The following is a 10,683-nucleotide window of genomic DNA, read 5'->3' as shown; positions in this document are numbered from 1 at the left end:
CCAATTGTCCAAAAATAAAAAAGAAACATCCACTCTGAAGAATAGTTTGCTTTAGGATGTAGTAGTAAATTTTAAATGTTCAAGATTTTCTCTTTTGTTCCTCTCTTGTTTTACAAAATCTTTTATTCTGAGGCACTCGGCACTTGGTATAACCAAAGTATATGGATATGACTAGAATTACAGTCAAAAAAGGGAGTTAAGAGTTCACATAGGCTACTTTTTTTGCTTAAGATGGAATTGAGTTGAGGGAGAGGAGGACAAGTTTATCAAGAAAAGACTTAAGAGTTGTGGTCTTAAGACAGTCATAGGTATTATCTATGCCACTCGGAGACTCCATGACTTGTAACAACAGCTCATCCAAGCCCGTTTCCTTATTTGTAAAATGGGAATTATAACATCTCACTTGAGGTGTAATTTGTGAGAATTAAATGAGAAAACATATTCAAAGAGTCTTGACTATAGTCTATACTCCTTAAGGTCATAGAACTAGTTAGTTTCAGATATGAGAAATCAGAAGTTACTTCCTTCCAGTCCAGTTACCTTTTGCCATGTTGTTTATGCTCACCCTGTTCAAGGAATGTACAGTTTACTGGTAATATAGGAGTCATATGTAGATTTTTTAAATCATCATTTACACAGACTGTACAGAATAAGAGATTAAACAGAGATTTGCCAATGCATGTGAAAATGAGCTGAGACACCAGTGCCAACAACATAGACATTCTTGGTGTCTGAAAAAGACTGTAAGTGAGCATATTCAGATCTCTTTCTCTGTCTCTCCTTCTCCCTCTGTCTCTGTCTCTCTCTCTCTCTCTCTCATAATAAGATATGTTATCACAGTGTGTCATATTTCAACATGTCGGATTGGACGAAAAGAAACTGAATGAAAGCCAAAAAAAAGTGTGGAGGGGAATCCAAGGGTTTTTTTTTTTTCTTGCATTCACTTATGGATCTAGAGTTTTTCTAATTCAGAGTGTTCTGACATCCCAGTAATAACTGTAATATCCTATTAAAGCAAATACCTTTCAGACTTCATTCTATTGAAGACTTAACTAAAATGAGGTGTTCCTTAGTGATAAGTGAATTTTTATTGAGGAGCATTTGAAAGAGAGGTTCACTGCAACTTTAACTAGTTTTGATGCAACAAAGCCATACCCTAAAATTCATTCATATATACTACCTGTCAGTCTTGTTTGGCTTGATGTATTTCATCAGATATTGGAAAGTGCTTTCCACCACTATATGACTGTACCACCACTCTGTACTGTGAAGCTCTATTTATAGGAGTATTTATTAAGCACTTCCTCTATACCAAGCCCTCTGCTAGGAACTTTTTATGTGTTATCTTATTTAATCCTCACAAATAGATGGAAGAGCTAAGCATCATGATGTTCATTTTACAGAAATGGCAGTTTTAAAGAGCTCTAACAGCTTACTCTAGTTGATAGAGGTTGTAAGGAGCTAAACTAGGATGTGAATTGAACTTTATCAGATGCCAAAATCCATGCTCAGAGATTAAGTTCCTGAAAAAAATATTATCATTTACTACATGCCTATAAACTGCCAAACATTGGGATAGCAATTCAACAGACTATTTCATTCATACATGAGCTTCATTTAATGGGGGGGGGTCTATATTCCATGACAATTTGCAAACTGAAATATCCCTAGTGATTATACAAATCATGGTCGTTATTGCCTACCAATATTTGTTTTGTTAAACTCTATTCAAAAGAGAATTTAATTGCAAATCAATGTAATTTAGTTGTTTTCTAATCTGTAATCATTTTAGGAATTTATTTTAAAGTATTTATGCTTATATACATATGTAATTTTTATAAATGCATAAAATAATACATATCTTGGATATTTTATATTATCATTTTTTAAAATTTTCTACTTGTTTACACTTTTTCTCTTCTTCCCTCATACTGTATCAGCTTGCCACCCCACTTCAACCCCAGATACCTCTAAGCCCATATATCCTTTTTTCCCTGAAAATATATGTACATATAATATCTATTTATAGATACACACAAATATACTCTATCTCTCTCACACATACACACAAAATATATAATCAATATAGTCAACCATATACACACATGCATATGCATATACAAGTTTTATTGTCACTGTTTACAAGAAATGGTATCACACTAGGTGTATTTTTCTGCATCTTGATTTTCACTCTCATAAATATTTTTAGAAAATTCCTCTAGCAAATGACCATAGCTGTAATTCATTCTTTTTATCATTGATTTAATATTCTATCATGTAGATATACCATAATGTATTCAAGAATTTCTGTATTTGATGAACACTTTGTTTCCACATTTTTGTCATTGGAAAATATCATTGGAAATGTTGAAATAATCATCACTATGCCTATGACCTTAAATACTAGTAGTTTTCGTTCCATGGGCTGGTCTCTCAAAAGGGATATTAACAGATTAAAGGTATAATATATATGTTTGAATTTGAATAAGTCTCTCCTGATAACACCCTAAAAATGTACAATTTGCAATTCCATCACTCAAATGTAAGAACATACATTTCTCCACATCCTCCAATGAGAATGCTACCAAGAGTACTCTTTTTTCTTTATTTTCATCAATATGTTTGTTGATGGTTATAAAGTGGCATGCACTGATACATTCATTTGCATTTTCCAGACAACTGGCTAGAGAGAGGATCTTTTCATTTGGATGTTGGTCATTTGCTCTTTTCCAAATTGTCTCAACTCCCTCCCCCCTCCATCTTTCTACTGGGTTATTTCTTCCTGTCTTCATAATTTATAAAATGCTTTTGGTATCAGATATTATTTAATGAAAATGGAATTTGTTTTTGAATATGTTTTCATTCCAAGAAATGGCCCCCACCATGTTAATACTGTTTATTAAATAAATCACACATTCTTCACTGAAAAAAGAAATAAAAATTGTTCTGTATTAATTCTCACATATATATACTGGGATCTATTTTTGTTTTTTTTTTGTTCTTGTTTTTTTGTTTTTTTTTTTTAAAGATTTTTTATTTATTTATCTGAGAGAGAGAATGGGAGACAGAGAGCATGAGAGGGGGAGGATCAGAGGGAGAAGCAGACTCCCCACTGAGCAGGGAGTCCGATGCGGGACTCGATCCCGGGACTCTAGGATCATGACCTGAGCCGAAGGCAGTTGCTTAACCAACTGAGCCACCCAGGCGCCCCTGGGATCTATTTTTGAACACTGCTGGACTCCACTGAACAACATATCTATTGCTAATCTACACCAACACCACATTACTTTTTTAATGTAGCTTTATATTATATTCTAATATCTAGTTTTTTAAATACATTGTTACTTTTTTCCTTCCCATCAGATATTAGGTATTTATTCTTTCTTATAAATTTTAAAATAAGTGTTCCAGATAGGAAAATTATCTTATTTTTTATATATATTCCAATATATGTCAAATAATTGTGATTCTGACATCTTGACCCAATTTCTGATTTTAACTGAAGTGAATCTAGAGTCTTATATTTGGGATAGTATTTGCTCCTATTGTTAGTGAACAGTCTTTCTTACAGATAAATAGGTTCCACTTCTCTGTTGCAGTTATTTTCTTCTTACCTTTTTTTTAAATTATGTTAGTCACCATACAGTACATCATTAGTTTTTGATGTAGTGTTCCATGATTCATTGTTATTTTCTTAAATAAGAAATGTGTTGCTGAATTTTATCAAATGCCCTTTTAACATTGATATTTTTATTCCTGTGCTCTTCTTTCTTCACATTGCAGGAATGTCTTCAGACATCTTATTTTCTTAATGAGTTAACTAATGGATAGATCAAATACATTTTTCTTTAAGGGGGAAAATAAACCATGGTATTTTAAAGTAATTAAGTAACTTTTTATGGAGAGTAATCCTATCCTGTTTTGCAATAGAGACAGAGATCAACTAAGCAATTTTGGAACACAACACTTTCATTTTTGGCAAATAATACTGAAAAAAGTTAAGTCAGATGGGATTCTTTTGGCTTCACCCTGCCCCATGGGGAATTAGTCACTCTTCCAAAGTCCTTGTTTTTATTTCTAACATAGCTTTTAGTACAATATATTTTCTTCTTTTTTTTTAAGATTTATTTATTTGAGAGGGAGAGAAATGGGGAGGGATGGAGGGAGATGGGGAGAGAGAGAATCTCAAGCTGACTCCCTGCTAAATGCAGAGCCCCATGCAGGCTCCACTCCGGGCTCAATCCCAGGACCGTGAGATCATGACCTGAGCTGAAATCAAGAGATGGTCGTTTAACTGACTGAGTCACCCAGGCACCCCATATATTTTAAGTATATGTTAGTATATTTGCATTTCACGGTAAAACTTGTTCTTTCTTTTTCAATATATCTATGCCTTAGCACAGTGCAAGCACATTATAGATGCGCAATAAATAGCTGTTGGCTAATAGAAGTTTTAATTTATTTATTCCTTGCCTCTAGATTGGCATAATGAGAAGAAAATGTTGAATAAGCTTAGGTGCATCTTTTGATGACTGCCTTCTTAAAAGTTAAGTCTTTTCTAAGAGGCTTCAGAAGTTAACTCACTCTCTAAGGAATTAAGCATGTTGTTCTGGTGACAAGGAAAAATTTGCTATAATTCTAGCCGAGCCATAATGAATTCTGTACCATCTGTTAAGGATTAAAAAGAAATAGAAAAGCAAGGGATGGTAAGTGTACTTAGATCATAGATCTAATCAATTGCATGTTCAATTTACTTAAAATGTCTCTAAATGTGAAGTTTTAACTGCTGCTTTATATCTAGTGTTGTAGGAAATTAATCAAAACCTCAGCAACCTCTCCCAGTAAGTACTACTCAATGTCACCTAATCAGAAAGGTAGGGTTTAGGACAAAGTCTTGTAGGAAGTTAAGACTGGGCGAACCAAGTCACAAAAGAGCCATTGTATAAATGGGATCTAAATAGTCAGTCTGGTGGTTTGATATCAATCACTGAAATCTTTTCATTGCTGGCAGGTTATATTTTGTGTATAAATGAAATGAGAACCTGAACAATTTAGATATTTTCTAGAATTTTACCCCCATCGTTTATTGGTTCTTTTTTCTAAACTGTAAGTTCCACCACTATAATTCAAAATAAATTAATTTGGAATATACTTCCAAAGTCATCTGTGAAACTCACACATTTAAATAATAAAATCATAAAATTTCTTTCTACCACTCAAGGCTGAATATTTTACCCAGTTTGCCCATTGCATCCCACACACATACAAGAGGTTTTGTCCTTCAGAAGCTTAAAATGGTTGAACACACACACACACACACACACACACACACACAATCAGGCTTTTTATTCTAAGGACAAAGGTTTTTCTTCTGCTTTTGATATCTTTTTGAGACGGTAAAGGCAATTTAAGTACTCCTAGACATGCTGATTCTAGATAAACAAAAGTTTAATTGCCTGAACAGATACTTGTATTCCTAAGCCACATCCTTTTTTCAAACACCCACAATATCACAGATACCTTCACTCCAACTTAACAGAAATCATCTATCCACCCATTTATTCATTCATTCATACATGTATAAATTGATTAATTCAATAATTATTTTTGAGCACCTATTATATACCAGGAACTATTTGAAAAGCTGGAGATATAGTGATAAATAAAACAAGTCCCAACCTTAAAGAATTTACATTCTATAGGAGGAAAGGCTGTTTGAATATTTTAAATTAAATATTTATGGCCATGTTCAAAACTAAGATAAAAGTTTAGGTGCATAAGAGCAGTCACCTACTGTGGTGACCAGTGACAAGCAGACATCCATGATGGTACCACAGTACCAGAGACAAATAGTGGGCAAGGGACCAAAAGCACTTTGCAAGAAGAACTGAAGAACAAAGAAGATTCATTTATTTTGAAGACTGAGTACTTTTTGAGCTTTCATTGCAGTTGCTGTTCTGAATCCCTAAAATCTTCCTATACATGAGAGAACTGAGGAGTGGTGATCTTTTGAACAGGTTGGCATCAAGTTGATGCTTGATCTCAGAACAAATAAAAAGCCCTGTGGATGATGATTCATTTTAAATCAAGGCAAGAAAAAGAGAAATCTAATCTAGGCATTTCTCCAACTAACCTTTTCTACACTTTGGGTGCCTTTAATTTATTCAGAGTGAACAGGTTTCCTACCTTCTCAAAGTCTGGTATTTATTAATATTATTTTTCTGTTAACAGAAGAATTTGGATGTACTTGTTGTATGTGATTTTTCCGCTACAGGTGGACAGTTCAGATACAAATGTCTCCCATCACATCGCAGCTAAATGCTTGATTTATTTTCTTGCTAGAGAAAAAATCATTTGCTACCAGCATTAGGTAAGAAACCTAGGTATATAGTGACAGACCTGCATAAGCTAGTGAGGAGAGTACAGCAAAGAAATCTATCAGAGGCCTATCCAGCAGTGGTGGAGGGGATGACTGAGATCTATTTCCACCATCTGACTTTAATGACTTTGTATTTTATCTTAAAACTCACCTGAAAAAAAAAAAGCTCACCTGCCTATATGGGAAATGGAAAATGAAACATGTTATAGATTTGTCATAATTAAATTCTTTCATCAGTGTATTATAACTATGTTCTCAGTCTGCTGGATCGGGGCCATAGCATTTATTTAAAATATCCCTTAAAATGACATCTCCTGATTTTAGATATTAGCTTAAAAGTCAAGCTTAGCAAATCATGTGGTTCCTCTTTACAAATATACTATTGCACTCCAACTATGGGAAGGGATCAATTTTACATAAAGCTTGGTATCAGATATACTGACGATCAGATTGCATGCCTTAAAAAAACCAGGTGTTATAATTACATAACTGAATGTCATAGAGTACATTCTATTTATGCCAAAAATCTAATTAACATGTATCTGTTGAGCATACACTACGTGAAAGGCCAGACGGTACAGGTGGACACATAGATGGATCAGACACATCCTACCTTGAAGCTGCTTATGGTCTAATGATGGAAATTTGATATAAGCATATGAAAAGCTGAATTACGACTTAGTAGACTCCATATTGCAGACAGTTCTTGACTGGTTACTGAACAACCAAACTATCAATTCCTTTTTAGAGGCTTACTAGCATTATAGCAGTTTTATTGAACTTCCTCAATATGTCTCCTTATAGGGACACGTTGGTAAAGTTTGCAAAGGAAAGCACTGCTAATTCTATGAGATACAGCCTAAGAGAATGTCATTTGTGTAACTGTCTCCAAGCACTGAGCACAGATAGAAGATGACAGATTTCCATTACCAACAGCTGTTGAAGCTCTGACTGCAGTCCCTGGTTGGGCATCTCCTCCCAACTGCAATTATATTGTATCTTCTTTTACTATAGCAGGTGCAGCAGCATGTGGGCCAATTTGGTATTGTTGACAAATGTGATCCCATTCGCTGGCAGGGTAAGTTTGTTTTTCCAATTCTTTGAGTCAGCTAACTCATTAGGGGCCTCCTATCAGCAGCTAAAGATGAAATGATCCTCTTGAAAATGTCTCTTATGTTGAGTGCTCGCTGGAGACCAGAAACTAGCTTACAAAAAACTATCTATGAACTGCCTTCCATATGGAAGAATGGGAAGTGGAAGAGAAGAGCATCCCCATTAACACTGTCTGCAGAAATGTGTTATACAGGAGGTTTGGACTCCCTGCTAGGTGAACTTTGATTCAGAAGAACATGCCCTGAATACATCTTCTTGGAGCTAAAGAGGTTATAATACAAGTCCTCATGTAAAATAGTAACAGAAGTACTAGTAAATTTTATTTCTCTGAATGTCTCTGTATGCTTTAGCACTCCCTACATTTTCAGATTAGTGATATCACAGGCATCAGAAGAGAATTATTTTCAGCTTTAGCAGTAATGGGCTTAATACTGCTTTTAATAATTACTGAATTCCTACACTTGGATTTACACTTTGTCCATAGCTAACATTTTCTTTAAACTGTTAAATATCTCACCAGGAAGATGTCTCTGAGATACTGGCTAAAGTCATAAATACCAAAACAGAAAAACAGCAAGAGTTTACCTATTGATCCATTGCACTTTCGATCATTTAGTAGATATTTTGGGTGTACGTTTACTATGTTCCAGAAGCCTGTGTTCAGTGCTGAAGATAGTACAACTGGCCTGGCACCTGCCCTCGCAGAACTTAAATTTTGAAGGAGATGTTTAGATGGTGATCCTGAACAAATAATTACAATAAAAGCACAATATTCTGACAGTAGTGAAGAAGTATAGAGAGGAAGAGAAGCATAGAGCATGGAGATTTACTACAGATTAAAAACCAGATAGAACTGCAATTTTAGAGTTTCAGAGTTTAGTTCACATTTGCCAAATTTGAAGAAGTCAGGAAAAAAATCGGTATCTGTAGGATTCTTTGGGGGCCCTGACAAAGAACATGTGCTTTCCCAGAGAAGAGGTTATTAATTATGAAGAACACTGCCATAGCATTTAGTGAATGAAGAATTTTATGAAAATAGAGGGGAAAGTATTGGGCAGATTGTTAAAGCTATCATGAAAAAGTTCTCCCTAATACAAATGCATTTCCAAAGGGGCGCCTGGGTGGCTCAGTCGGTTAAGCGGCTGCCTTCGGCTCAGGTCATGATCCCAGGGTCCTGGGATCGAGCCCCGCATCGGGCTCCCTGCTCGGCGGGAAGCCTGCTTCTCCCTCTCCCACTCCCCCTACTTGTGTTCCCTCTCTCCTGTCTCTCTCTCTCTGTCAGATAAATAAATAAAATCTTTAAAAAAAAAAAAAAAAAAAAAACAAATGCATTTCCAAAGATGGGACTGAACTTTTCTGACAGGCAATATTATTATAAATAGCTTGTTTACCTGATTTCCAATTTCAATTACACTCTCCAATCATGTGAATAAGTAAATAAAATTTTATAATATTTGTTTGAGACTCTGTTTTTAAAAGAAGGATAGTAATCTAAGAAATAAAAAGGTTTGGAAAATGAGAAGCAGTGACTTTAACCCAGGACAATAATGAAAAGATGTTCCAAGTCAACATCTGTACATCAACTTAGAAAGCAATATATCCAATTTAAAACAGTGTTCTGTGGGAAAGAAACTTTAGGAAGAGCTTGCCCACAATAAATTACATTTTTTAATATACTAGAATATCTTAGAGTCACAAAGAAGGCAAATGTGTCTTCTATAAAGAACAACAACAAAAAAAGAGTGTAATTAGAAATACAGGGGAGAAAACCAAGCTATAATAGGAATTCCAGACACGAATATAAGCAAACTAATATCTGACGTGTTTTTCATTTTAGAAACCTTCATTAAACTTCAATTATGTAGTTATAATTCTAGATAAGTGATTATATCAATGAAGAAGATAGACAAGGTTCCTACCCAATTGGAGTATATATTCTAGAGAAGGAAAAAATACATAAACACATTAAAAAATAAGTGCAGTAAATTCAAATGTAATAAACACTATGAATACACAAAAAGAGTAATGGCACAGAATGGATGGATGGCACCTTAGTTATGGTGGTCAGGAAGGCTTCTCCAGGGAGATAGAATGATGAGAAGAAACCAGCCATGCTATGATGTAGAGAAAGAGTAATGCAGGAGGATAGAAAAGCTGAAGCAAAGGCTTTAAGGCAGTAGTCAGGTTGGCATATGTTAAAAATAGAACAGAGGCGCCTGGCTGGCTCAGTTGGTAGAGCATGAGACTCTTGATCTCAGGGTTGTGAGTTCAAGCCCCACACTGGGTGTAGAGATTACTTAAAAAAATAGAAAGAACAATCAGTAAGGCTGGAATGTAAAGAAGGGGAAAATTGTATGAGTTTAGGGCATAAAGGAGGATAGGTGCTGGATTAGCCATGTCAGACTATGGCCAGAAGTCTGTAGGTTGTTCCAAGGTGAACATCAAGCAACTGAAAAGGTGTTATATCTAGGAGTAATATAATCTGATAAGTAAATTCAAAGCATCACTCTCATTCCCATAGGGATAGTAGACTCTGGGGGCAAGAGAGGAAGCGTAAGACTAACTAGAAGTTGACTGCAATTAACCATGTAATCTGTACCAGGACAGCAAAGGGTAAGTGGAAAACAGCAATGACATTGAGGACATACTTTTGAGGCAGAACTGTCATATTTTATCTATTAAAATTATGACCCAGTGATTTATTACAAAGCAATATGAAATTTTTCTATGCTAAATTAAGACAGATTCTCTGCAAAATGTAAAATATCTCATTTAAATATTGCTTCCTTTTGGTATTTTCACATCTGCTGCCTCTTGCTCTTCCCACATAACACTCTTTTTCTAATTTTAAAGACATATTCATTCATAACTCTGTTAATTAGTGTCATGCAAGTTGCAAAAATAGAGATATACCCAGGTTATTTAAGGTCACATAAAAATATACAAGGATAAAAAAAAAAATATATGCCCCAAGCTAGTCAAGGAGCTTCACACAGGTTTTATAAAGACCTAGAATAACAACTACTTCTTTCCTTATTAAAACTGCAACTCTCCTGACCCAAGTGCAGATCTGGAGACGTGGTTATCATGTCATCCAATGAGATGTGGGTATTTGATGCTTTCTGAATTATGGCTAAGCCCTCTCATATATCTTTCTTTCCCATTCCTCTCTTTGAAGTTTTGCTTCTCCT

The 10,683-nt window shown here is 34.9% G+C and overlaps 1 non-coding gene across 1 annotated transcript; it reads left to right on the top strand.

Annotated features, from left to right (window-relative positions):
- The first annotated feature begins 9,706 nt into the window (after positions 1-9,706).
- TRNAK-CUU lies at positions 9,707-9,779 on the top strand. Its single transcript has one exon. It is a non-coding gene; the product is annotated as a tRNA-Lys (tRNA).
- The last annotated feature ends 904 nt before the right edge of the window (positions 9,780-10,683 follow it).

The sequence above is a fragment of the Phoca vitulina genome, unplaced genomic scaffold (assembly GCF_004348235.1).
Source record: "Phoca vitulina isolate PV1807 unplaced genomic scaffold, GSC_HSeal_1.0 scaffold12, whole genome shotgun sequence".
Lineage (NCBI taxonomy): Eukaryota > Metazoa > Chordata > Mammalia > Carnivora > Phocidae > Phoca > Phoca vitulina.
The sequence above is the reverse complement of the archived record's forward strand: the minus strand, read 5'-3'. Positions and strand labels throughout refer to the sequence as shown.